This window comes from Lotus japonicus, chromosome 2 (genome assembly GCF_012489685.1).
Source record: "Lotus japonicus ecotype B-129 chromosome 2, LjGifu_v1.2".
NCBI lineage: Eukaryota > Viridiplantae > Streptophyta > Magnoliopsida > Fabales > Fabaceae > Lotus > Lotus japonicus.
In genome coordinates, this window is record NC_080042.1 from 38,345,571 (window position 1) to 38,372,789 (window position 27,219).

The 27,219-nt window shown below is 40.8% G+C and overlaps 1 non-coding gene across 1 annotated transcript; it reads right to left on the reverse strand.

Annotated features, from left to right (window-relative positions):
• Nucleotides 1-9,465: 9,465 nt before the first annotated feature.
• LOC130741511 (small nucleolar RNA R71) lies at nucleotides 9,466-9,572 on the reverse strand. Its single transcript, XR_009020406.1, has one exon. It is a non-coding gene; the product is annotated as a small nucleolar RNA R71 (small nucleolar RNA).
• Between the last annotated feature and the right edge of the window lie 17,647 nt (nucleotides 9,573-27,219).

Here is a 27,219-nt window from a genome sequence, read left to right on the forward strand (position 1 = left end):
CCCAAATTGTTCGTAGAGCTGCTTGACGGGAACATAACTCGAACAAATGTGCAGTCTAGAAATGTTCAAATTTTTGTCCACAGTTTAAGGGACTAAAATTAGGGACTGTGCCCCAGTTTCGTCGAATACGCGCGCAAGAATTTTGTTTTACGAACGTTTCGCCCAAATTGTTCGTAGAGCTGCTTGACGGGAACATAACTCGAACAAATGTGAAGTTCTGAAATGTTCCAAATTTTTGTCCACAATTTAAGGGACTAAAATTAGGGACTGTGCCCCAGTTTCGTCGAATTCGCGCGCAAGAATTTTGTTTTACGAAAGTTTCGCCCAAATTGTTCGTAGAGCTGCTCGACGGGAACATAACTCGAACAAATGTGCAGTCCTTAAATGTTCCAAATTTTTGTCCACAGTTTAAGGGACTAAATTTAGGGACTGTGCCCCAGTTTCGTCGAATTCGCGCGCAGGAATTTTGTTTTATAAACGTTTCGCCCAAATTGTTCGTAGAGCTGCTCGTCGGGAACTTAACTCGAACAAATGTACAGTCCTGAAATGTTCCTAATTTTTGTCCACAGTTTAAGGGACTAAAATTAGGGACTGTGCCCCAGTTTCGTCGAATTCGCGCGCAAGAATTTTGTTTTACGAAAGTTTGGCCCAAATTGTTCGTAGAGCTGCTTGACGGGAAAATAACTCGAACAAATGTGCAGTCTTGAAATTTTCCAAATTTTTGTCCACAGTTTAAGGGACTAAAATTAGGGACTGTGCCCCAGTTTCGTCGAATTCGCGCGCAGGAATTTTGTTTTACGAACGTTTCGCCCAAATTATTCGTAGAGCTGCTCGACGGGAACATAACTCGAACAAATGTGCAGTTCTGAAATGTTCCAAATTTTTGTCCACAGTTTAAGGGACTGAAATTAGGGACTGTGCCCCAAATTCGTCGAATTCACGCGCAGGAATTTTGTTTAATCAACGTTTCGCTCAAATGATACGCAGAGCTGCTCGACGGGAACATAACTCGAACAAATGTGCACTCCTGAAATGTTCCAAATTTTTTTCCACAGTTTAAGGGACTAAAATTAGGGACTGTGCCCCAGTTTCGTCGAATTCGCGCGCAGGAATTTTGTTTTATAAACGTTTCGCCCAAATTGTTGGTAGAGCTGCTCGACGGGAACATAACTCGAACAAATGTACAGTCCTGAAATGTTCCAAATTTTTGTCCACAGTATAAGGGACTAAAATTAGGGACTGTGCCCCAGTTTCGTCGAATTCGCGCGCAAGAATTTTGTTTTACGAAAGTTTCGCCCAAATTGTTCGTAGAGCTGCTTGACGGGAACATAACTCGAACAAATGTGCAGTCTAGAAATGTTCAAATTTTTGTCCACAGTTTAAGGGACTAAAATTAGGGACTGTGCCCCAGTTTCGTCGAATACGCGCGCAAGAATTTTGTTTACGAACGTTTCGCCCAAATTGTTCGTAGAGCTGCTTGACGGGAACATAACTCGAACAAATGTGAAGTTCTGAAATGTTCCAAATTTTTGTCCACAGTTTAAGGGACTAAAATTAGGGACTGTGCCCCAGTTTCGTCGAATTCGCGCGCAAGAATTTTGTTTTACGAAAGTTTCGCCCTAATTGTTCGTAGAGCTGCTCGACGGGAACATAACTCGAACAAATGTGCAGTTCTGAAATGTTCCAAATTTTCGTCCACAGTTTAAGGGACTAAAATTAGGGACTGTGCCCCAGTTTCGTCGAATTCGCGCGCAGGAATTTTGTTTTATAAACGTTTCGCCCAAATTGTTCGTAGAGCTGCTCGTCGGGAACATAACTCGAAGAAATGTACAGTCCTGAAATGTTCCGAATTTTTGTCCACAATTTAAGGGACTAAAACTAGGGACTGTGCCCCAGTTTCGTCGAATTCGCGCGCAAGAATTTTGTTTTACGAAAGTTTGGCCCAAATTGTTCGTAGAGCTGCTTGACGGGAAAATAATTCGAACAAATGTGCAGTCTTGAAATGTTCCAAATTTTTGTCCACAGTTTAAGGGACTAAAATTAGGGACTGTGCCCCAGTTTCGTCGAATACGCGCGCAGGAATTTTGTTTTACGAACGTTTCGCCCAAATTGTTCGTAGAGCTGCTTGACGGGAACATAACTCGAACAAATGTGCAGTTATGAAATGTTCCAAATTTTTGTCCACAGTTTAAGGGACTAAAATTAGGGACTGTGCCCCAGTTTCGTCGAATTCGCGCGCAGGAATTTTGTTTTACGAACGTTTCGCCCAAATTGTTCGACGGGAACATAACTCGAACAAATGTGCAGTCCTGAAATGTGCCTAATTTTTGTCCACAGTTTAAGGGACTAAAATTAGGGACAGTGCCCCAGTTTCGTCGAATTCGCGCGCAGGAATTTTGTTTTACGAACGTTTCGCCCAAATTGTTCGACGGGAACATCTCGACGGGAACATAACTCGAACAAATGTGCAGTCCTGAAACGTTCCAAATTTTTGTCCACAGTTTAAGGGACTAAAATTAGGGACAGTGCCCCAGTTTCGTCGAATTCGCGCGCAGGAATTTTGTTTTACGAACGTTTCGCCCAAATTGTTCGTAGAGCTGCTCGACGGGAACATAACTCGAACAAATGTGCAGTTCTGAAATGTTCCAAATTTTTGGCCACAGTTTAAGGGACTGAAATTAGGGACTGTGCCCCAAATTCGTCGAATTCACGCGCAGGAATTTTGTTTAATCAACGTTTCGCTCAAATGATACGCAGAGCTGCTCGACGGGAACATAACTCGAACAAATGTGCAGTCCCGAAATGTTTCAAATTTTTGTCCACAGTTTAAGGGACTAAAATTAGGCACTGTACCCCAGTTTCATCGAATTCGCGCGCAGGAATTTTGTTTTACGAAAGTTTCGCCCAAATTGTTCGTAGACCTGCTCGACGGGAACATAACTCGAACAAATGTGCAGTCCTGAAATGTTCCAAATTTTTGTCCATAGTTTAAGGGACTAAAATTAGGGACTGTGCCCTAGTTTCGTGGAATTCGCGCACAGGAAATTTGTTTTATAAACGTTTCGCCCAAATTGTTCGTAGAGCTGCTCGACGGGAACATAACTCGAACAAATGTGCAGTCCTGAAATGTTCCAAAATTTTTTCCACAGTTTAAGGGACTAAAATTAGGGACTGTGCCCCAGTTTCGTCGAATTCGCGCGCAGGAATTTTGTTTTATGAACGTTTCGCCCAAATTATTCGTAGAGCTGCTCGTCGGGAACATAACTCGAACAAATGTACAGTCCTGAAATGTTCCGAATTTTTGTCCACAGTTTAAGGGACTAAAATTAGGGACTGTGCCCCAGTTTCGTCGAATTCGCGCGCAAGAATTTTGTTTTACGAAAGTTTCGCCCAAATTGTTCGTAGAGCTACTTGACGGGAAAATAACTCGAACAAATGTGCAGTCTTAAAATGTTCCAAATTTTTGTCCACAGTTTAAGGGACTAAAATTAGGGACTGTGCCCCAGTTTCGTCGAATACGCGCGCAGGAATTTTGTTTTACGAACTTTTCGCCCAAATTGTTCGACGGGAACATAACTCGAACAAATGTGCAGTCCTGAAATGTTCCAAATTTTTGTCCACAGTTTAAGGGACTAAAATTAGGGACTGTGCCCCAGTTTCGTCGAATTCGCGCGCAGGAATTTTGTTTTACGAACGTTTCGCCCAAATTGTTCGACGGGAACATCTCGACGGGAACATAACTCGAACAAATGTGCAGTCCTGAAACGTTCCAAATTTTTGTCCACAGTTTAAGGGAGTAAAATTAGGGACTGTGCCCCAGTTTCGTCGAATTCGCGCGCAGGAATTTTGTTTTACGAACGTTTCGCCCAAATTGTTCGTAGAGCTGCTCGACGGGAACATAACTCAAACAGATGTGCAGTCCTGAAATGTTCCAAATTTTTTTCCACAGTTTAAGGGACTAAAATTAGGGACTGTGCCCCAGTTTCGTCGAATTCGCGCGCAGGAATTTTGTTTTATGAACGTTTCGCCCAAATTATTCGTAGAGCTGCTCGTCGGGAACATAACTCGAACAAATGTACAGTCCTGAAATGTTCCGAATTTTTGTCCACAGTTTAAGGGACTAAAATTAGGGACTGTGCCCCAGTTTCGTCGAATTCGCGCGCAAGAATTTTGTTTTACGAAAGTTTCGCCCAAATTGTTCGTAGAGCTGCTTGACGGGAAAATAACTCGAACAAATGTGCAGTCTTGAAATGTTCCAAATTTTTGTCCACAGTTTAAGGGACTAAAATTAGGGACTGTGCCCCAGTTTCGTCGAATACGCGCGCAGGAATTTTGTTTTACGAACGTTTCGCCCAAATTGTTCGTAGAGCTGCTTGACGGGAACATAACTCGAACAAATGTGCAGTTATGAAATGTTCCAAATTTTTGTCCACAGTTTAAGGGACTAAAATTAGGGACTGTGCCCCAGTTTCGTCGAATTCGCGCGCAGGAATTTTGTTTTACGAACGTTTCGCCCAAATTGTTCGACGGGAACATAACTCGAACAAATGTGCAGTCCTGAAATGTGCCTAATTTTTGTCCACAGTTTAAGGGACTAAAATTAGGGACAGTGCCCCAGTTTCGTCGAATTCGCGCGCAGGAATTTTGTTTTACGAACGTTTCGCCCAAATTGTTCGACGGGAACATCTCGACGGGAACATAACTCGAACAAATGTGCAGTCCTGAAACGTTCCAAATTTTTGTCCACAGTTTAAGGGACTAAAATTAGGGACAGTGCCCCAGTTTCGTCGAATTCGCGCGCAGGAATTTTGTTTTACGAACGTTTCGCCCAAATTGTTCGTAGAGCTGCTCGACGGGAACATAACTCGAACAAATGTGCAGTTCTGAAATGTTCCAAATTTTTGGCCACAGTTTAAGGGACTGAAATTAGGGACTGTGCCCCAAATTCGTCGAATTCACGCGCAGGAATTTTGTTTAATCAACGTTTCGCTCAAATGATACGCAGAGCTGCTCGACGGGAACATAACTCGAACAAATGTGCAGTCCCGAAATGTTTCAAATTTTTGTCCACAGTTTAAGGGACTAAAATTAGGCACTGTACCCCAGTTTCATCGAATTCGCGCGCAGGAATTTTGTTTTACGAAAGTTTCGCCCAAATTGTTCGTAGACCTGCTCGACGGGAACATAACTCGAACAAATGTGCAGTCCTGAAATGTTCCAAATTTTTGTCCATAGTTTAAGGGACTAAAATTAGGGACTGTGCCCTAGTTTCGTGGAATTCGCGCACAGGAAATTTGTTTTATAAACGTTTCGCCCAAATTGTTCGTAGAGCTGCTCGACGGGAACATAACTCGAACAAATGTGCAGTCCTGAAATGTTCCAAAATTTTTTCCACAGTTTAAGGGACTAAAATTAGGGACTGTGCCCCAGTTTCGTCGAATTCGCGCGCAGGAATTTTGTTTTATGAACGTTTCGCCCAAATTATTCGTAGAGCTGCTCGTCGGGAACATAACTCGAACAAATGTACAGTCCTGAAATGTTCCGAATTTTTGTCCACAGTTTAAGGGACTAAAATTAGGGACTGTGCCCCAGTTTCGTCGAATTCGCGCGCAAGAATTTTGTTTTACGAAAGTTTCGCCCAAATTGTTCGTAGAGCTACTTGACGGGAAAATAACTCGAACAAATGTGCAGTCTTAAAATGTTCCAAATTTTTGTCCACAGTTTAAGGGACTAAAATTAGGGACTGTGCCCCAGTTTCGTCGAATACGCGCGCAGGAATTTTGTTTTACGAACTTTTCGCCCAAATTGTTCGACGGGAACATAACTCGAACAAATGTGCAGTCCTGAAATGTTCCAAATTTTTGTCCACAGTTTAAGGGACTAAAATTAGGGACTGTGCCCCAGTTTCGTCGAATTCGCGCGCAGGAATTTTGTTTTACGAACGTTTCGCCCAAATTGTTCGACGGGAACATCTCGACGGGAACATAACTCGAACAAATGTGCAGTCCTGAAACGTTCCAAATTTTTGTCCACAGTTTAAGGGAGTAAAATTAGGGACTGTGCCCCAGTTTCGTCGAATTCGCGCGCAGGAATTTTGTTTTACGAACGTTTCGCCCAAATTGTTCGTAGAGCTGCTCGACGGGAACATAACTCAAACAGATGTGCAGTCCTGAAATGTTCCAAATTTTTTTCCACAGTTTAAGGGACTAAAATTAGGGACTGTGCCCCAGTTTCGTCGAATTCGCGCGCAGGAATTTTGTTTTATGAACGTTTCGCCCAAATTATTCGTAGAGCTGCTCGTCGGGAACATAACTCGAACAAATGTACAGTCCTGAAATGTTCCGAATTTTTGTCCACAGTTTAAGGGACTAAAATTAGGGACTGTGCCCCAGTTTCGTCGAATTCGCGCGCAAGAATTTTGTTTTACGAAAGTTTCGCCCAAATTGTTCGTAGAGCTGCTTGACGGGAAAATAACTCGAACAAATGTGCAGTCTTGAAATGTTCCAAATTTTTGTCCACAGTTTAAGGGACTAAAATTAGGGACTGTGCCCCAGTTTCGTCGAATACGCGCGCAGGAATTTTGTTTTACGAACTTTTCGCCCAAATTGTTCGTAGAGCTGCTCGACGGGAACATAACTCGAACAAATGTGCAGTCCTGAAACGTTCCAAATTTTTGTCCACAGTTTAAGGGACTAAAATTAGGGACTGTGCCCCAGTTTCGTCGAATTCGCGCGCAGGAATTTTGTTTTACGAACGTTTCGCCCAAATTGTTCGTAGAGCTGCTCGACGGGAACATAACTCGAATAAATGTGCAGTTCTGAAATGTTCCAAATTTTTGTCCACAGTTTAAGGGACTGAAATTAGGGACTGTGCCCCAAATTCGTCGAATTCACGCGCTGGAATTTTGTTTAATCAACGTTTCGCTCAAATGATACGCAGAGCTGCTCGACGGGAACATAACTCGAACAAATGTGCAGTCCCGAAATGTTCCAAATTTTTGTCCACAGTTTAAGGGACTAAAATTAGGGACTGTACCCCAGTTTCATCGAATTCGCGCGCAGGAATTTTGTTTTACGAAAGTTTCGCCCAAATTGTTCGTAGAGCTGCTCGACGGGAACATAACTCGAACAAATGTGCAGTCCTGAAATGTTCCAAATTTTTGTCCACAGTTTAAGGGACTAAAATTAGGGACTGTGCCCCAGTTTCGTCGAATTCGCGCACAGGAAATTTGTTTTATAAACGTTTCGCCCAAATTGTTCGTAGAGCTGCTCGACGGGAACATAACTCGAACAAATGTGCAGTCCTGAAATGTTCCAAATTTTTGTCCACAGTTTAAGGGACTAAAATTAAGGACTGTGCCCTAGTTTCGTCGAATTCGCGCGCAGGAATTTTGTTTAATCAACGTTTCGCTCAAATGATACGCAGAGCTGCTCGACGGGAACATAACTCGAACAAATGTGTGATGACCCTAGTTTAGTAGTGTTTTTAGGGTCATTTCTTAGTTTGTTTTGAGTCTTTTTGTTGAGTCTCATGTAGTGTTTCATGCATTCTCATGCATTTTTATCTTTATTTGTATTTCTACTTTGTTTTGGTAATTTCATAGTTTTATAGGGACCTTTCATGCATTTTAAGTAAGTTTAAGACTTGCATATCTTTTCTACTTGAATTGAGGGTCTTTTGTGCAAATAAACTCTTGGAAATCCTAGATATTTTCCTTGCTTTGTTCCCAAGCAGCTAGGTCTGAAAACTGATGAAGAAAGAAGGTCAAAAGGCTTGGAAAATTGAAGGGAGGCTTAAAGGGGAGTTAAGAAGAAGGTCAAGAGGCTTTCTAGCATGTAGAGAGCGCTCAGGCGCTCGTGTTGAGTGCCTGAGCGCCAATTGGATCGATGTTTACAAGATGCTAGAAAGGAATTGGCGCCTGAGCACTCCTGATTGAGCGCCTGAGCGCCAATTACTTCCAGAGAGCATGTTTTCAGCTTGGAATTGGCGCTCAGGCGTGCTTAATTGGCGCCTGAGCGCCCAGACTCGACCTGTTTGCCTATAAATAGGCTTTTTGTCATTTCTTTTGTAACTTTTGTCATTTTTATCAACTTTTTACATAAGTTAGAAGAGAGAGCTTGAGTTCTGAAGCTTTGGGAGCTTTCCCTAGGCCTTATGATCCAGGTTTTATCTTTACTTTCTTGTATGGATTCTAAACCCCTTTTGCTTTGGGTTCTTTGTAAGACTTTGGATGTTTTAGCTATCAATCCTTTTCTATTCATGTTGTTCTGAGTAAACCCTTGAATCTCACTTCTATGCTTTATCTTTCAAGCTTGAATGCATGCTAGCTTTATGCTTTTCTATAATCATAACGATAGTTTGTTATAGAATTGAGACTTGTTGTGAGATTACTCCTTCTATACTTGCTGCTAGGAATAGAGGAAGGGTTGGGGTTTGTTGGCCTGAATTTCATGCTTAGTGCTTCTAACAAATGTTTAGGTTATCAAGGAATTGAATCTATCTTTTGATTAGAAAGGGTTTTCTTTACGAGGCATCGATAGATGACTATCTAGGCTAGAACATCAAGGAGAGACTCAGGATTAATTGAATAGGAAGGTTTGCTAAAACTGAATTTGTTGAGCAAGAACCCAAGGCAATTTCATCTCTGTTTTTTCAATCGCTTTATTACTTGAGCACTTGTCTTCTTACAAACTTAAGAAAGAAACAACCAATCATTAAAACTGAATTTTACTCGCTTTTCAACCTTGAACTTGACTCTTAAACTGAATTCACATTCCAATTCCCTGTGGTTCGATAAATTAAAACCCGGAGATATCTGTACACTTGCAGATTGACCAACAAGTTTTTGGCGCCGTTGCCGGGGAATTGTTTGTGGTTTTTGGTTTAAGTTTTTAGTTTGTGGTTTTATTTTTGTTTTGAACTTGTCTAGAATTGGTGCTACTAATCTTTCTCTGTTTAGTATCAAACTTTCAGGCTACTCTCGAGAGAGACACCGTCATGGGTAGCCATATGACGGAGGAGGAGATGCAAGCCCATATCGAGGCAAGAATCCAAGAGGGGATCACCCTCCGATTATGTGAACAAGAAGTTGAGAATGCCAACCGGTCTCTTCGGGAACTCACTTAAACTACCATGAGTTATGACTATCCCGGGAGCATTGTCTTTCCCGAGGGAGTTGGAAACTTTAAGTTGAGACCGGCATTCATCAACTTGGTGAGCCAAAACCAATATGGTGGAGGTACTTTGGAAGATCCACATGCTCACATGGAGAGGTTCATCCGGAATTGCAACACTTACCATGTGAACAATGTTCCGACGGATGCAATTCGGTTGAGCTTGTTTCCATTTTCTTTGAAGGATGCAGCGGAGGAATGGCTGAATTCACAGCCTCAAGGGAGCTTCACTACTTGGGAAGACTTAGCAGAAAAATTCACAACAAGGTTCTTCCCAAGAGCCCTTCTGAGGAAATTGAAAAAAGACATCATGAATTTTGTGCAACCCACTGAAGAAAGTCTCTATGAAGCTTGGGAGCGCTTCAAGAAGCTATTGAGGAAATGTCCTCAACACAATCTCACCCAAGCTGAATTGGTTGCAACATTTTATGATGGTCTACAATACTCTTGGAGGTTTGGCCTAGATGCGGCTTCAAATGGCGAGTTCGATGCTCTTTCCCCACAAGCGGGGTATGACTTAATAGAAAAGATGGCAGCGAGAGCCATGAACTCTGAAAATGATCGCCAAACCCGAAGGAGTAAGTTTGAAGTGGAAGCTTATGACAAGCTCTTGGCCTCCAACAAGCAACTCACCGAACAAGTGGCGGAGATTCGAATGCATATTAAGGAGACCAAGACTTGTGTGGAGTGCAAGTCTTGTGGTGGACCTCATGTTAGTAACTTTTGTACTGACAATGCTGAGAGCAATGAAGCCAAAGCTATAGCTCAAGGAAGCATAGTTCCATCCTCAAATCATGAACCTCTTGTCCAAACACAAGTTGTTGGAAAGGTGAATTGCAAGAGGAGTTTAGAGGAGCTATTGGAGAGTTGCATCAACCGCATGAACAACAACCATAAGAACCAAGAGGCGGCTATCAAGAACTTGGAGAACCAACTTGGCCAGCTAGCCAAGCAAATTGCCGAAAGGCCTCAAGGTAAATTTCCTTCCGATACTATCCCCAATCCCGAACAAGAAAATTCTGCTGTTGTTACCACTAGGAGTGGGAGAGTGTTACATGAGTTAAAAAAGAAAGTAGAGGGAGAAAAAAGTGAGAAGATAGTTGAGGAGGAAGTGAGTGTTCCTATTAAAACTAGAGTGATGAATGATCCTATTCCTGAACTTAGCAAAGTTCCATTTCCTAAAGCATTGGCTAAAAAGAATTCGGATAAAAAGTTTTCAAAATTTATGGATGTTTTTAAGAAACTCCATATTGATATCCCTTTTTCCGATGCTTTGGAACAAATGCCTATCTATGCTAAGTTCATGAAGGACATTATAAATAAGAGGAGGAAGTTGAGTGAGGTTGATGAAACTATTATGATGACCGAGGAGTGTAGTGCCATTTTGCAAAGAAAAATGCCTAAGAAGAGAAGGGATCCCGGGAGTTTTACTATCCCAGTGGAGATTGAGGGGTTGACTGTTGTTGAAGCCTTGTGTGATTTGGGAGCGAGCATCAACTTGATGCCGCTTAGCATGTTTAGAAGGCTGAACTTAGGAGAGGTCACCCCGACCATGCTCTCCTTACAAATGGCGGACCGATCCCTAAAAACACCTTATGGGATCATTGAAGATGTGATGGTTAAGGTTGATAAGTACGTGTTCCCAGTTGATTTTGTGGTGCTAGACATGGAGGAGGATGCTAAGATTCCTCTCATTCTTGGCCGACCCTTCTTAGCCACTGGTAGGGCTAAGATTGATGTTGATAAGGGTCAGCTCATTCTCAGAGTTGGTGAGGACAAGGTAAGATTTTCGGTTTTCAATCCTAATTTGCAAACTAACATTAATGATGGTTTTGTTTGTGATATGATCAAAAGCTTGTCCAGGTCTTCAAAGGAGACCCCCAAGGTAAGTGAAAAAGATGTTGAGCTTAATAAAGCTCTCATCAAGCTTGTTAGTGAAAACAAGTATGGGGGGTCTAAAGATGAGAATTTCCAAGCTCACATGGCCCGATTCATTCAAGCTAGTCACCTTGTAAAGATGGAAGGTGTGACTAGTGATGAGCTCATGATTAAGCTCTTCCCTCACTCCTTGAAGGGGGGAGCAAGGATTTGGTACGATGGTTTAGATGAAACCCTCTCTTGGGAGGAATTGTTCCAAAGGTTTTGTGCAAGGTTCCTACCTTGTTCATATGGAAGGAAGATTGATGGTAAGGAATTTCCTTCCTAACACCAAAGGAAGGAGAGTCCACCTAGGACTATAACTTAGGGCTGCTTGGGAGACAACCCAAGTCTTGTTTTATTTTACTTGTTTGTTTGTTGCATTTTGCAGGGAATGAGAGCATGGATTTTGGAGTAGGAGGTGTGTCTAAGGCCTCCATGGTAACTTGTAAAGGAGGTCGACTCTTTCCCTTAGTTAAGCTCATGCATTGTTACATATTTTTCTTTTGTAGCTTTTATTTTTCTTTTGATCATGCATTGTTTTATTAGAGTCGTTTTTGGGTCTTTACTTCCCTATACTCACATGCCTTTGCCCGTAGTTATGCTCTCTAACATGTTGCTAGTTTTGAAAATGTTTTTGTGAATACTTGTGTTGTTTTTTGGGGATGAGTGATTGCATGCTTTGGTGAAGAGAGGAGGAGACTTCGGTCTTCCGAGTGTTTCTTAAGGATAGAATTGATGTGAGTCCATAAGGGTCCATCTTTGACCCTTCACTATAAAATTTCCCTGGAGGATCCTGACTCACTCGTACTTCTTGGTTCTGTATTGATTTCACTCTTTGCATGCTTTGTGATACTTGCACAATTCTTGAGACTTGTAGGTTTTTGAGCTTCAGAGTTGTTGGTTTGAACATTGTCCTTAGTTGTCCCATTTGAGCCTTATTGGAGAATTTGTTGTAGCCAAGTGATTGGGACGGATGTTTGGTTGGATTTTGGGGAGTGTTGGTCCTTGCATTGTTATGGAGCTAAGTAAAGTTGAAAGTGTCTCTTGCCCCAAGTGAAAAATATTGAAAAAGAAGAAAAATAAAAAGAAAAGAACTCCTAATCAAAGTTGGAGTGCAAAAAAAAAAAGAAAAGAAAAGAAAGTTGAGAAAGGGGTCAAGAGACTGGTGTTTGTAAAGTTTGTTGATGAAAGCTCCGGGGTTATGTGATTGGACCACACTCAATAGTTTTGAAGCCTAGTCTTCCTTAGGGACCAACCACCTTGTACTTCACCAAGCCAACATTTCAACCCTTTGAAGTCTCATTGATTTTGTGCATGTTTGATCTCTGTTGCTCTTGAGTGAATGATATCCAGAACCTATGAACTGCTTGTGTGCTCAGTGCACTTAATATATATCTTATCCTAGGAATTTTAGATCTATATGCTTCTCATGATGGACTCTACACTCTCCTTTATCTAAAAGTTGCATGAAGTGGATTGTTGTGTCTTTCTTTTGGAACCAGTTGTGGTTGCTAAATCCCCCGGTTTTGTGATAAGTATTCCTTGTTGAGAGCACTTGTTTTGGGAGCATTTCTTGCGCTTGAGGGCAAGCGAGTGTTGTTTACGCTCGAGGGCGAGCTGTCGTTGAGTATAGTGGTGTGATGACCCTAGTTTAGTAGTGTTTTTAGGGTCATTTCTTAGTTTGTTTTGAGTCTTTTTGTTGAGTCTCATGTAGTGTTTCATGCATTCTCATGCATTTTTATCTTTATTTGTGTTTCTACTTTGTTTTGGTAATTTCATAGTTTTATAGGGACCTTTCATGCATTTTAAGTAAGTTTAAGACTTGCATATCTTTTCTACTTGAATTGAGGGTCTTTTGTGCAAATAAACTCTTGGAAATCCTAGATATTTTCCTTGCTTTGTTCCCAAGCAGCTAGGTCTGAAAACTGATGAAGAAAGATGGTCAAAAGGCTTGGAAAATTGAAGGGAGGCTTAAAGGGGAGTTAAGAAGAAGGTCAAGAGGCTTTCTAGTATGTAGAGAGCGCTCAGGCGCTCGTGTTGAGCGCCTGAGCGCCAATTGGATCGATGTTTACAAGATGCTAGAAAGGAATTGGCGCCTGAGCGCTCCTGATTGAGCGCCTGAGCGCCAATTACTTCCAGAGAGCATGTTTTCAGCTTGGAATTGGCGCTCAGGCGTGCTTAATTGGCGCCTGAGCGCCCAGACTCGACCTGTTTGCCTATAAATAGGCTTTTTGTCATTTCTTTTGTAACTTTTGTCATTTTTATCAACTTTTTACATAAGTTAGAAGAGAGAGCTTGAGTTCTGAAGCTTTGGGAGCTTTCCCTAGGCCTTATGATCCAGGTTTTATCTTTACTTTCTTGTATGGATTCTATAGCCATGCTTGGCTAAAACCCCTTTTGCTTTGGGTTCTTTGTAAGACTTTGGATGTTTTAGCTATCAATCCTTTTCTATTCATGTTGTTCTGAGTAAACCCTTGAATCTCACTTCTATGCTTTATCTTTCAAGCTTGAATGCATGCTTGCTTTATGCATTTCTATAATCATAACGATAGTTTGTTATAGAATTGAGACTTGTTGTGAGATTACTCCTTCTATACTTGCTGCTAGGAATAGAGGAAGGGTTGGGGTTTGTTGGCCTGAATTGCATGCTTAGTGCTTCTAACAAATGTTTAGGTTATCAAGGAATTGAATCTATCTTTTGATTAGAAAGGGTTTTCTTTACGAGGCATCGATAGATGACTATCTAGGCTAGAACATCAAGGAGAGACTCAGGATTAATTGAATAGGAAGGTTTGCTAAAACTGAATTTGTTGAGCAAGAACCCAAGGCAATTTCATCTCTGTTTTTTCAATCGCTTTATTACTTGAGCACTTGTCTTCTTACAAACTTAAGAAAGAAACAACCAATCATTAAAACTGAATTTTACTCGCTTTTCAACCTTGAACTTGACTCTTAAACTGAATACACATTCCAATTCCCTGTGGTTCGATAAATTAAAACCCGGAGATATCTGTACACTTGCAGATTGACCAACAATGTGCAGTCCCGAAATGTTCCAAATTTTTGTCCACAGTTTAAGGGACTAAAATTAGGGACTGTACCCCAGTTTCATCGAATTCGCGCGCAGGAATTTTGTTTTACGGAAGTTTCGCCCAAATTGTTCGTAGAGCTGCTCGACGGGAACATAACTCGAACATATGTGCAGTCCTGAAATGTTCCAAATTTTTGTCCACAGTTTAAGGGACTAAAATTAGGGACTGTGCCCCAGTTTCGTCGAATTCGCGCGCAGGAATTTTGTTTTACGAACGTTTCGCCCAAATTGTTCGTAGAGCTGCTCGACGGGAACATAACTCGAACAAATGTGCAGTTCTGAAATGTTCCAAATTTTTGTCCACAGTTTAAGGGACTGAAATTAGGGACTGTGCCCCAAATTTGTCGAATTCACGCGCAGGAATTTTGTTTAATCAACGTTTCGCTCAAAAGATACGCAGAGCTGCTCGACGGGAACATAACTCGAACAAATGTGCAGTCCCGAAATGTTCCAAATTTTTGTCCACAGTTTAAGGGACTAAAATTAGGGACTGTACCCCAGTTTCATCGAATTCGCGCGCAGGAATTTTGTTTTACGAAAGTTTCGCCCAATTTGTTCGTAGAGCTGCTTGACGGGAACATAACTCGAACAAATGTGCAGTTCTTAAATGTTCCAAATTTTTGTCCACAGTTTAAGGGAGTAAAATTAGGGACTGTGCCCCAGTTTCGTCGAATTCGCGCGCAGGAATTTTGTTTTATAAACGTTTCGCCAAAATTGTTCGTAGAGCTGCTCGACGGGATCATAACTCGAACAAATGTGCAGTCCTGAAATGCTCCAAATTTTTTTCCACAGTTTAAGGGACTAAAATTTGGGACTGTGCCCCATTTTCGTCGAATTCGCGCGCAAGAATTTTGTTTTACGAAAGTTTCGCCCAAATTGTTCGCAGAGCTGCTCGACGAGAACATAACTCGAACAAATGTGCAGTCCTGAAATTCGAGTACAGGTGACGTCGTCAAACGTTCCTTCATCGTCTGAAAGCTAGTTTCGCACGCTTCTATCCATGCAAAAGGTTGATCCTTTCTCGTAAGTTGAGTCAAGGGTCCAACAATCTTGGCGAAATTCTCGATGAAGCGACGATAGTATCCCACCAAACCGACAAAACTCCTGATCTCAGTCACGGTCCTTGGCCGTTCCCATGACAACACAGTCTCTACCTTTGCTGGGTCCACAGCTATACCCTCTTTAGAGATCACATGGCCCAAGAATTTTACCTCGTCGAGCCAAAATTCGCACTTAGAAGGGTTGGCGCACAACTTTGTCTCTCTCAACACTTGTAAAACCTGACGCAAGTTCCCTTCATGATCCTCAACATTCTTTGAGTAAATCAGAATGTCGTCGATAAACACCACGACGAATCGATCTAAGAACGGATGAAAGGTCCTGTTCATGTAATCCATGAAAATGGCAGGTGCGTTTGTCACCCCAAATGGCATCACTAAATACGCATAGTGTCCATAACGAGTTCTGAATGCCGTCTTCTGAATATCCTCAGTCTTTACTCGGATTTGATGATAGCCCGACTTCAGGTCTATCTTTGAGAATATCGCAGCTCCTCGCAGTTGATCCATCAAATCATCAATTCTAGGTAACAGATACCTATTCTTGACGGTCACTTTGTTCAGTTGTCGGTAGTCGACACAAAGTCTAGATTTCCCATCCTTCTTCTTCACCAATAAGACAGGTGCTCCCCAAGGTGAAACGCTTGGTCGAATAAATCCCTTCGACAGAAGATCCTCTAGTTGAGACTTCAACTCCACTAATTCTGCAGGTGCCATCCGATATGGTGCAATCGAAATCGGTCCTGTTCCCGGTACGATGTCAATAGCAAACTCAATGTCGCGTACAGGCGGCAATCCAGGTACATCGCCAGGAAAAACATCCGCGAAGTCTCTCACAACTGGAATATTATTCACTTCCGGATTCCCTTTACTTTCCAAGCTTAGCAAAACGGAATACTCTTGAGATCCTTCATTCAGAGAAACGCTAATGTGATTGGCGGATAGATACTCGGAAAGATCCGAGTCAGGAAATACCACTCTCTTTCGGTTGCAGTCCAAAAGACAATGATAGTGGGACAACCAGTCCATCCCTAGGATAACATCTAGGTTCTTGAGAGTTAGGCACACTAGGTTAGCATGGTAAACTTTATCTCTATAGGTTACTGGACAATACATACATGTCGTATTAGCAAGTAGAGTTTTGGCAGGGGTGGTAACTATAAGATCGAAGTTCAAAGCAGTAATAGGAAGTTTTAATCTGATAGCACATTCCCTAGAGATAAAAGAGTGCGTTGCTCCGGAATCGAAAAGTACAGTTAGGAGATTACCGTCAATCTCGCAGTCTCCCCTGATTAGACCATCAACTCCTTCAGCTTCTTCACCATCCATGGTGTAGACTCTTGCCTTAGCAGCAGGACGCTTTCCACGAGCAGTGTTGACAGCTGGTTCTGTTTTGGGTGCTCTGCATTGACCGGCAGTATGCCCCAACTTGTTACAGTTAAAGCATTTGGGCCTCATTTCAGTACAGGCATTGGCATAGTGCCCAGGCTGCCCACAGCAGTACCCACCATGGGTCTATAAGATCCTGAAGCAATTCCTCTACCAGCAGGACATTGATACGGCCTCCTGCTCTGAAATTTCCCTCTGCCTTGAAAATTTTGAGAGCCCGACCTCATCGGCCCTCCTGTTCCAACACGGTTCAGCCTCTTGTTCTTCATTATCTCCACTTCCGTGGCTTTCTCAACCAAAGTCTGGAAGCGAGTGATTCCCAACGGTTTAACCGAGTCTTCAATATCAGGCCTCAGCCCATTCACAAAGCGTTTGCACATGTCGGGTTCATCAACCCCATTGCGGAAGAATCGAAAGTGCTTGGCCAACGATTCCAGCTTCGCAGCATATTCCGGAATGGACATGCTACCCTGACGAAGAGTCAGAAATTGTGCCTCACGCTCGTCGCGAGCACTATCTGGAAAGTACTTCTCCAGAAAAGCAGCACGAAACGAAGCCCAATTCACTTCCAAATTGTTTGCTTCCATCATTCCTCTGGTGCCTCTCCACCAGTACTCAGCATCACCCAACAGTAGAAAGGTTGCCATCCCCACCTTGGCTCCCTCAGCAGTCTGTAATACACCAAAGATCTTCTCAATCTCCTGGATCCAGAGGTCCGCTTTGTCCGGGTCAGTACCCCCCGAGAACTTAGGTGGATCCTGTCTCCTGAAGTCATTCAGGCCTTTGTTCTGGTCCAGTGTCACTTCCCTCTGACGTTGATGCTGATCACGTGCCTCCTCAGCAGCACGCCTCATAGCATTATCGTTTGCCTGTGCAGTCACAGCTTGGGCCATAGTGGCCATCATCTCAGCTAATTGGTTAGCGTTCACCATGTTCTGCTAAGTCAAACAAACAGTTAGTACTCATCATAAGATAGCATCTAATATAACTATACAATATGATTAAGCAATAACTTCAATCAATTCTAAGCGAAAAATCGCTTGGCAGACAATCAATTTCCACTCATTGCAGAGTCACACAACCTAGCACAGAAGAGCAATTCCCCAAAGACTCCCGAAAGACTCGACTAAGCTCTGATACCACAATGTAACACCCCGATTTCGGTGGCGTCACTTTAGTAACCAAAAAGAAATACTTAAGCGGAAAAACGTGAATTATTTTTTTTTTCTGATAAAATGAAAGACTGAAAGAAATAAACTCCTCAAAAAAAGATAAAAGAAACTAATATACAACTATATATACATGCCCCGCTAATACAAACCACGTCACGAGTAACCTCCAGTGACGGGTAACAGAAAGAAAGTAACGCCCGAAGGCAATATGTACAAACCAAGGTAAAGTTCTGTGTCCGCAACACTATCCCTCAAAACTGAGAACAAGTTGGCCCAGCGGCCTAAGGAAAGACCCCCTAATCCAACCAGCTCTCTGTGACATCCATAAGGAAACCACACAAAAAGCTACCGGCAGGAAACTACCCTGTCCCAAACTGAAAGCATGACGGTCAGAGCTATGACTCTACTCCTACACTAATCCCATCTCGAGGAGCCCACACTAGCACTCAATCCTACATGCCAGCGCGGTCGTCGTCCGAATCTGAATCCAGAACGACTAAGTCAACGTGCACAATCCTACCCTCTCTCTCTACCCTGACGCGCTCCTGCACTGGTCTCTCGGGCTCGAGGCCCGAACCATGATCCTCGATGACAGCAGCAGTAAACGAACTGGACTCCGTCGAAGTCCCATCCACTGGCACCTCCTCAGAGGGGTCCTCATCATCCGAAGATGATGGTGGTGGTGGTGGTCCTCCCAAACCGGGTCCACAATGCACGCCGGGTGGCAAGTTGAAGCTCACTGTATATCTCCTCAATACCCCCTCCATCAAGCGTCTGAATCGGTCAACACGGTCCTCCATAATCCAGCCTGAGTAGGTCGCACGGTGGCCTGCGGGGTCGACCACCCATGCACCTGGGTCGTCCTGGTCAAGCATCTCGAATCTGGTCCCCCCCGAAGGGCTGACCACGGTGAACCAGTCCGCCATACTCATCTGACAATGGCGTAGTCCGCCCAAACACACACAGAAGACGCGAGGGTCAACTCCAAAGAATTATATACATAATAAAACCAGATATATAGGGTAGTAATTATTAGCCTCTCAGACTTATAAGTTTAGGGATAACATCCTAGGGTTGCATGTATCACAATGAATATAAAAGATCATAATAACAATTAGCATGCCTCAAATAGGATATACAAGTACCAATCACACTCAGCAACTAAGTCAGAATGTATGTTGCATGCAATGCAATGCTGATTAACAAGATACATTCCGGAAGAAGGATGGACATCAACGAGACGGCCCTAACACCAGCCACGGTGGGTACCTCCCTGCTCACGTGTCTCTTACACCACACAAAAGTAGTCAGATCAGCAGTGAACCCGTAGGTCTGCCATTCCGTCTGCTACTAAGAACCACCGTAGTGTTCTAAATATGGAAATCCGGGTCTTATGACCATTTTGGAATCCACCGAGGTCCGGCATCCCACCGTGTATTAACCTCAAAATGTGTGCATGAATGCAAAGTGATTAGCCAAACAACGTCTCCGACCTCACTCGACACGTCGCCACGTGTTCTAAATAACTTAAAGTCTCTAAAAGAATACCCTAAGGTAAATGTCAATTCTGCGACAAAATGAATTAATCAAGAGAAGAATAATGTACTTTGGAACTCATGGTTCCCGGCTAAACTTTAGATAGCCAATCAATAAACTGCTCATCGAGCGAAAGGGTACCGAAGTACTTGGAAACTTATAGTTTCCGGCTAAACTTTAGATAGCCAAACAATAAACTGCTCATCGAGCAAAAGAGTACGAATGTACTTGGAAACTTATAGTCTCCGGTTAAACTTTAGATAGCCAACCAATAAACTGCTCATCGAGCAAAAGAGTATCAACATACTCAGAAACTTAATAATTTCCTCAAAACTTGGACTCGATGACGCTTCTCATTTTTCAAACAAATCTTCAAGTCCTAAGCTCTTAACTGAGATTGTTATCATTATTCAAAGGTTTAGAGATTGATTAATGTCTTATGAATTTTCCTTGTCAAAATAGGTTTCATTTAGTCTTATAATACTTCCTATGAGTTTCAGGGATCCCATAATCCCAAATAATTTTTGAGAAGGTCTCGATCCATTAAAGCATAACAAGGTCCGAACTCTGTTCGTCCTTTCAAACTCTCTCAAAAATCTCACAAAAATTCGGCATGACTTGCCCGTAATCCTCACTCCTCAGTATCACAGATATAAGTGGAATAACATAAATAAATCAGCTCAATCAATAAGCATAAACAGCATATTCCAACACATCCTAGATTAACCATTTAGCACATAACATGTGAATCATTTAGCACACAATATCATGGCATCATGAAATCAACAAGCTTGGCCGAAGCCTCAGAAAACATTTCAGGCATTTAGCAAATAAGTGCATAACACATAAATCAAGTCGAATTCGTCGACACCTAAAACATTATCTAGTAATTCAGAGAGTAACCCTCACCGGTAGGTCTTCCAGCTTCCTCCTCACAAGCTCCTTCACGCTCCTCTCCTTGGTCTCCAGGAAACTCCTCAAATGAACCTTAAGCCAAAAATCACAGAAATCAACACAATGAGTCAAAACTCAGCAAACAATAAGTCCTAGTGTTACACGGTACATTACAAGCTCCGTGGTACGACAATCTAACGCGTTAAGGCGAGTTTTCGAAAAAGTCGGATTTCCTCCCCCCCTTGGTATAGCTCTCGGCCACTTTTCCTAATTGGAAGGGTCGATTTTTCTTCGATCCAAATTGGTTCCTAGGTTATCATTAGCCGTAACTAAGACGGTTCTAAGCTCGGAAAAATTTTCGGATTGAAAACTGATATAGGGGTAGTTTGGTCATTATTTTCAGCTCAGAATTTCAAAACTGGATTTTTGAAAAACAAATTGGATGGGGACGTCAACAACGACGTTTATGACGACTAATCCTACTAGCACTAAGCCAAGTCGATAGTTTTCAGCTTAAAGGTTGCGACTTTGCTTAAAAGTGGGTATTTGATGCAAAAATTGATTCCGGCGGAATTCCGGCGACATTACGGAAAAACTAATCCGACAGAAGTGCTCTTTGGGCACGTAGGGAAGATGTTTAGACAGAGAAATCAAGCTATTTGGACAATTTTACAAAAAGCTCCAAACTTTGAGCTCAGAAAAGTCTAGAGAAAATTGACGGAAATGACGATCGGAAGCGAGGGATAGTAACTATACCTCGAGGTCTTCGATTAGCAACGATCGGTGAAGCAAACGGGCAAGAATCCACGAAGATCAACTTTCTCCTCTCCTCCTCTCTTGCTCGCGGCCCCTTGGGAAGAAATGGGTGAGTTTTGACAAAATATCTCATTTTTCTAGCTATTTATAGGTTTTGGAAAATGCGGAAAAATGATTTTTTCGCGATTCCGATTTTTCCTGCGCGTTCCTCTGCGAATTCTAAGATAGGTTCTGGCGACAGAATTCCAGAACTCAAAACAGGATTCTTGGAATTAAACCAAACGATCCAAAGTCGGTGTGAGTCGGTTTATCCCGAAAAACTACTTCTTGCAGTGATCGTCGGAAGAGAAAACTTCCTTCTGAAGAAAGATTAGAAATAACGAGAGAAATAGGCGAACACGGGTGGAATCTTCATTTGAAGCTTCGAATGGAAAAAGTCTTCATCGTCTGTTGATCTTAGGTTTCTTGAACTATCAGGGATTCCGTTTCGGCAAGCTTCCGAGAATCGGAATTTGGCGTTCGTACATTCCAGGGTTTCGCGTCGAACCACTTGTTTATAGACGAAAAAGAGAAGTTCTAGCATTTCTCTGAAGATTTTCGGAATTAGTTTCCATCGTGTCCTAAAGTATAAATTAACTATTCACTAGGGTCGTCGACCTAAGATTAGGCGAATGTTAGTCGTGCTATAACTTTTATCGGTTTTTGATACAATCCTTGGACTTTTCCTGAACCTTTTCCTTCATAAATTTATTTAATCAAATAAACTCTTTTATTTTATTCACTTATCCAAAGCTTAAAAACTTGGGCTACATTAACACACGATTTTAAATTTATGTCCTCTCAAAAGCTTGTTGGCTTCTTTATACTTTTTTCCTACTCTAAATCATAAACCCTAAACCCTAAACCCTTAACCTTAAACACCCACATTTAGTTGAGCTCTACGAACTTGCCTCACATTCGATGGAGGAATATCATGAGCTTAAACTTATTGTGGTACAACAAGACACTTTTGGTCATTGGGGACGAATTTCTCCACTCAAAAGCAATATTTTGGCCTCTTTCTCCTTTGTTCCTACTCTACTTACTTTGTTACAATTCCATTTTGTAGTAAGTTTTAGTTGAGCTCTACGTACTCATATCACATACAATAGATTAACAACACGATATTAAATTTATGTCCTCTCAAAAGCTTGTTGGCCTCTTTATACTTTTGTCCTACTCTAAAACCTAAACCCTTAACCTTAAACACCAATATTTAGATGAGCTCTACGAACTTGCATCACAATCGATGGAGGAATATCATGAGCTTTAACTTATTGTGGTACCACAAGACACTTTTAGTCATTAAGGACGAATTTCTCCACTCAAAAGAAATATTTTGGCCTCTTTCTCCTTTGTTCCTACTCTACTTATTTCGATACAATGCTCCATTTTTAGAAAGTTTTAATTGAACTCTACGAACTCATATCAAACAATAGATTAATAAACGATTTTAAATTTATTTCCTCTCAAAAGCTTGTTGGCCTCTTTATACTTTTGTCCTACTCGAAAACCTAAACCCTTAACACTTAACATTAAACACCCACATTTAGTTGAGCTCTACGAACTTGCCTCTCATTCGATGGAGGATTATCATGAGCTTAAACTTATTTTGGTACAACAAGACACTTTTGGTCATTAGAGAGGAATTTCTCCACTCAAAAGAAAAATATGTTGGCCTTTTTCTCCTTTGTACCTACTCTAGTTATTTCGTTACAATGCTCCATTTGTAGAAAGTTTTAGTTGAGCTCTACGAACTCATATCACATACAATAGATTAATAACACGATTTTAAATTTATGTCCTCTCAAAAGCTTGTTGGCCTCTTTATACTTTTGTCCTACTCTAAAACCTAAACCCTAAACCCTTAATCCTTAACCTTAAACACCCACATTTAGTTGAGCTCTACGAACTAGCATCACATTTGATGGATGAATATCATGAGCTTAAACTTATTGTGGTACAACAAGACACTTTTGGTCATTAGAGAGGAATTTCTCCACTCAAAAGAAAAATAATGTGGCCTCTTTCTCCTTTGTTCCTACTCTACTTATTTCGTTACAATGCTCCATTTGTAGAAAGTTTTAGTAGGGCTCTACAAACTCATATCACATACAATAGATTAACAACACGATTTTAAATTTATGTCCTCTCAAAAGCTTGTTGGCCTCTTTATACATTTGTCCTACTCTAAAACCTAAACCCTAAAACCGTTAACCCTTAACCTTAAACACCCAAATTTAGTTGAGCTCTACGAACTTGCATCACATTCGATGGAGGAATATCATGAGCTTAAACTTATTGTAGTACAACAAGACACTTTTGGCCATTAGGGACGAATTTCTCCACTCAAAAGCAATATTTTGGCCTCTTTCTCCTTTGTTCATACTCTACTTATTTTGTTACAATTCTCCATTTTGTAGTATGTTTTAGTTGAGCTATACGTACACATATCACATACAATAGATTAACAACACGATTTTAAATTTTTGTCCTCTCAAAAGCTTGTTGGCCTCTTTATACTTTTGTCCTACTCTAAAACCGAAACCCTTTACCATTAACCTTAAACACCCACATTTAGTTGAGCTCTACGAACTTGCATCACAATTGATGGAGGAATATTATGAGCTTAAACTTATTGTGGTACAAAAAGACACTATTGGTCATTAGGGACGAATTTCTCCACTCAAAAGCAATATTTTGGCCTCTTTCTCCTTTGTTCCTACTCTACTTATTTTGTTACAATTCTCCATTTTGTAGTATGTTTTAGTTGAGCTCTACGTACTCATATCACATTCAATAGATTAACGACATGATTTTAAATTTATGTCCTCTCAAAAGCTTGTTGGCCTCTTTATACTTTTGTCCTACTCTAAAACCTAAACCCTTAACCCTTAACCTTAAACACCCACATTTAGTTGAGCTCTACGAACTTGCATCACATTCGATGGAAGAATATCATGAGCTTAAACTTATTGTGGTACCATAAGACCCTTTTAGTCATTAGGGATGAGTTTCTCCACACAAAAGAAATATTTATGCCTCTTTCTCCTTTGTTCCTACTCTAGTTATTTCGTTACAATGCTCCACTTGTAGAATGTTTTAGTTGAGCTCTACGTACTCATATCACATTCAATAGATTAACAACATGATTTTAAATTTATGTCCTCTCAAAAGCTTGTTGGCCTCTTTATACTTTTGTCCTACTCTAAAACCGAAACCCTTAACCATTAACCTTAAACACCCACATTTAGTTGAGCTCTACGAACTTGCATCACAATCGATGGAGGAATATTATGAGCTTAAACTTATTGTGGTAAAAAAAGACACTTTTGATCATTAGGGACGATTTTCTCCACTCAAAAGCAATATTTTGGACTCTTTCTCCTTTGTTCATACACTACTTATTTTGTTACAATTCTCCATTTTGTAGTATGTTTTAGTTGAGCTCTACGTACACATATCACATACAATAGATTAACAACACGATTTTAAATTTTTGTCCTCTCAAAAGCTTGTTGGCCTCTTTATACTTTTGTCCTACTATAAAACCGATACCCTTTACCATTAACCTTAAACACCGACATTTAGTTGAGCTCTACGAACTTGCATCACAATCGATGGAGGAATATTATGAGCTTAAACTTATTGTGGTACAAAAAGACACTTTTGGTCATTAGGGACGAATTTTCTCCACTCAAAAGCAATATTTTGGCCTCTTTCTCCTTTGTTCCTACCCTACTTATTTTGTTACAATTCTCCATTTTGTAGTATGTTTTAGTTGAGCTCTACGTACTCATATCACATTCAGTAGATTAACAACATGATTTTAAATTTATGTCCTCTCAAAAGCTTGTTGGCCTCTTTATACTTTTGTCCTACTCGAAAACCTAAACCCTTAACACTTAACATTAAACACCCACATTTAGTTGAGCTCTACGAACTTGCCTCTCATTCGATGGAGGAATATCATGACCTTAAACTTATTGTGGTACAACAAGACACTTTTGGTCATTAGAGAGGAATTTCTTCACTCAAAAGAAAAATATGTTGGCCTTTTTCTCCTTTGTACCTACTCTACTTATTTCGTTACAATGCTCCATTTGTAGAAAGTTTTCGTTGAGCTCTACGAACTCATATCACATACAATAGATTAATAACACGATTTTAAATTTTTGTCCTCTCAAAAGCTTGTTGGCCTCTTTATACTTTTGTCCTACTCTAAAACCTAAACCCTTAACCTTAAACACCCACATTTAGTTGAGCTCTACGAACTTGCATCACAATCGATGGAGGAATATCCTGAGCTTTAACTTATTGTGGTACCACACGACACTTTTAGTCATTAGGGACGAATTTCTCCACTCAAAAGCAATATTTTGGCCTCTTTCTCCTTTGTTCCTACTCTACTTATTTCGTTACAATGCTCCATTTGTAGAAAGTTTTAGTTGAACAATACGAACTCATATCAAACAATAGATTAATAAACGATTTTAAATTTATATCCTCTCAAAAGCTTGTTGGCCTCTTTATACTTTTGTCCTACTCGAAAACCTAAACCCTTAACACTTAACATTAAACACCCACATTTAGTTGAGCTCTACGAACTTGCCTCTCATTCGATGGAGGATTATCATGAGCTTAAACTTATTTTGGTACAACAAGACACTTTTGGTCATTAGAGAGGAATTTCTCCACTCAAAAGAAAAATATGTTGGCCTTTTTCTCCTTTGTACCTACTCTACTTATTTCGTTATAATGCTCCATTTGTAGAAAGTTTTAGTTGAGCTCTACGAACTCATATCACATACAATAGATTAATAACACGATTTTAAATTTATGTCCTCTCAAAAGCTTGTTGGCCTCTTTATACTTTTGTCCTACTCTAAAACCTAAACCCTAAACCCTTAATCCTTAACCTTAAACACCCACATTTAGTTGAGCTCTACGAACTTGCATCACAATCGATGGAGGAATATCATGAGCTTTAACTTATTGTGGTACCACACGACACTTTTAGTCATTAGGGACGAATTTCTCCACTCAAAAGCAATACTTTGGCCTCTTTCTCCTTTGTTCCTACTCTACTTATTTCGTTACAATGCTCCATTTGTAGAAAGTTTTAGTTGAACAATACGAACACATATCAAACAATAGATTAATAAACGATTTTAAATTTATTTCCTCTCAAAAGCTTGTTGGCCTCTTTATACTTTTGTCCTACTCGAAAACCTAAACCCTTAACTTTTAACATTAAACACCCACATTTAGTTGAGCTCTACGAACTTGCCTCTCATTCGATGGAGGATTATCATGAGCTTAAACTTATTTTGGTACAACAAGACACTTTTGGTCATTAGAGAGGAATTTCTCCACTCAAAAGAAAAATATGTTGGCCTTTTTCTCCTTTGTACCTACTCTACTTATTTCGTTATAATGCTCCATTTGTAGAAAGTTTTAGTTGAGCTCTACGAACTCATATCACATACAATAGATTAATAACACGATTTTAAATTTATGTCCTCTCAAAAGCTTGTTGGCCTCTTTATACTTTTGTCCTACTCCAAAACCGAAACCCTTAACCATTAACCTTAAACACCCACATTTAGTTGAGCTCTACGAACTTGCATCACAATCGCTGGAGGAATATTATGAGCTTAAACTTATTGTGGTACAAAAAGACACTTTTGGTCATTAGGGACGAATTTCTCCACTCAAAAGCAATATTTTGGCCTCTTTCTCCTTTGTTCCTACCCTACTTATTTTGTTACAATTCTCCATTTTGTAGTATGTTTTAGTTGAGATCTACGTACTCATATCACATTCAATAGATTAACAACATGATTTTAAATTTATGTCCTCTCCAAAGCTTGTTGGCCTCTTTATACTTTTGTCCTACTCGAAAACCTAAACCCTTAACACTTAACATTAAACACCCACATTTAGTTGAGCTCTACGAACTTGCCTCTCATTCGATGGAGGAATATCATGACCTTAAACTTATTGTGGTACAACAAGACACTTTTGGTCATTAGAGAGGAATTTCTCCACTCAAAAGAAAAATATGTTGGCCTTTTTCTCCTTTGTACCTACTCTACTTATTTCGTTACAATGCTCCATTTGTAGAAAGTTTTAGTTGAGCTCTACGAAGTCATATCACATACAATAGATTAACAACACGATTTTAAATT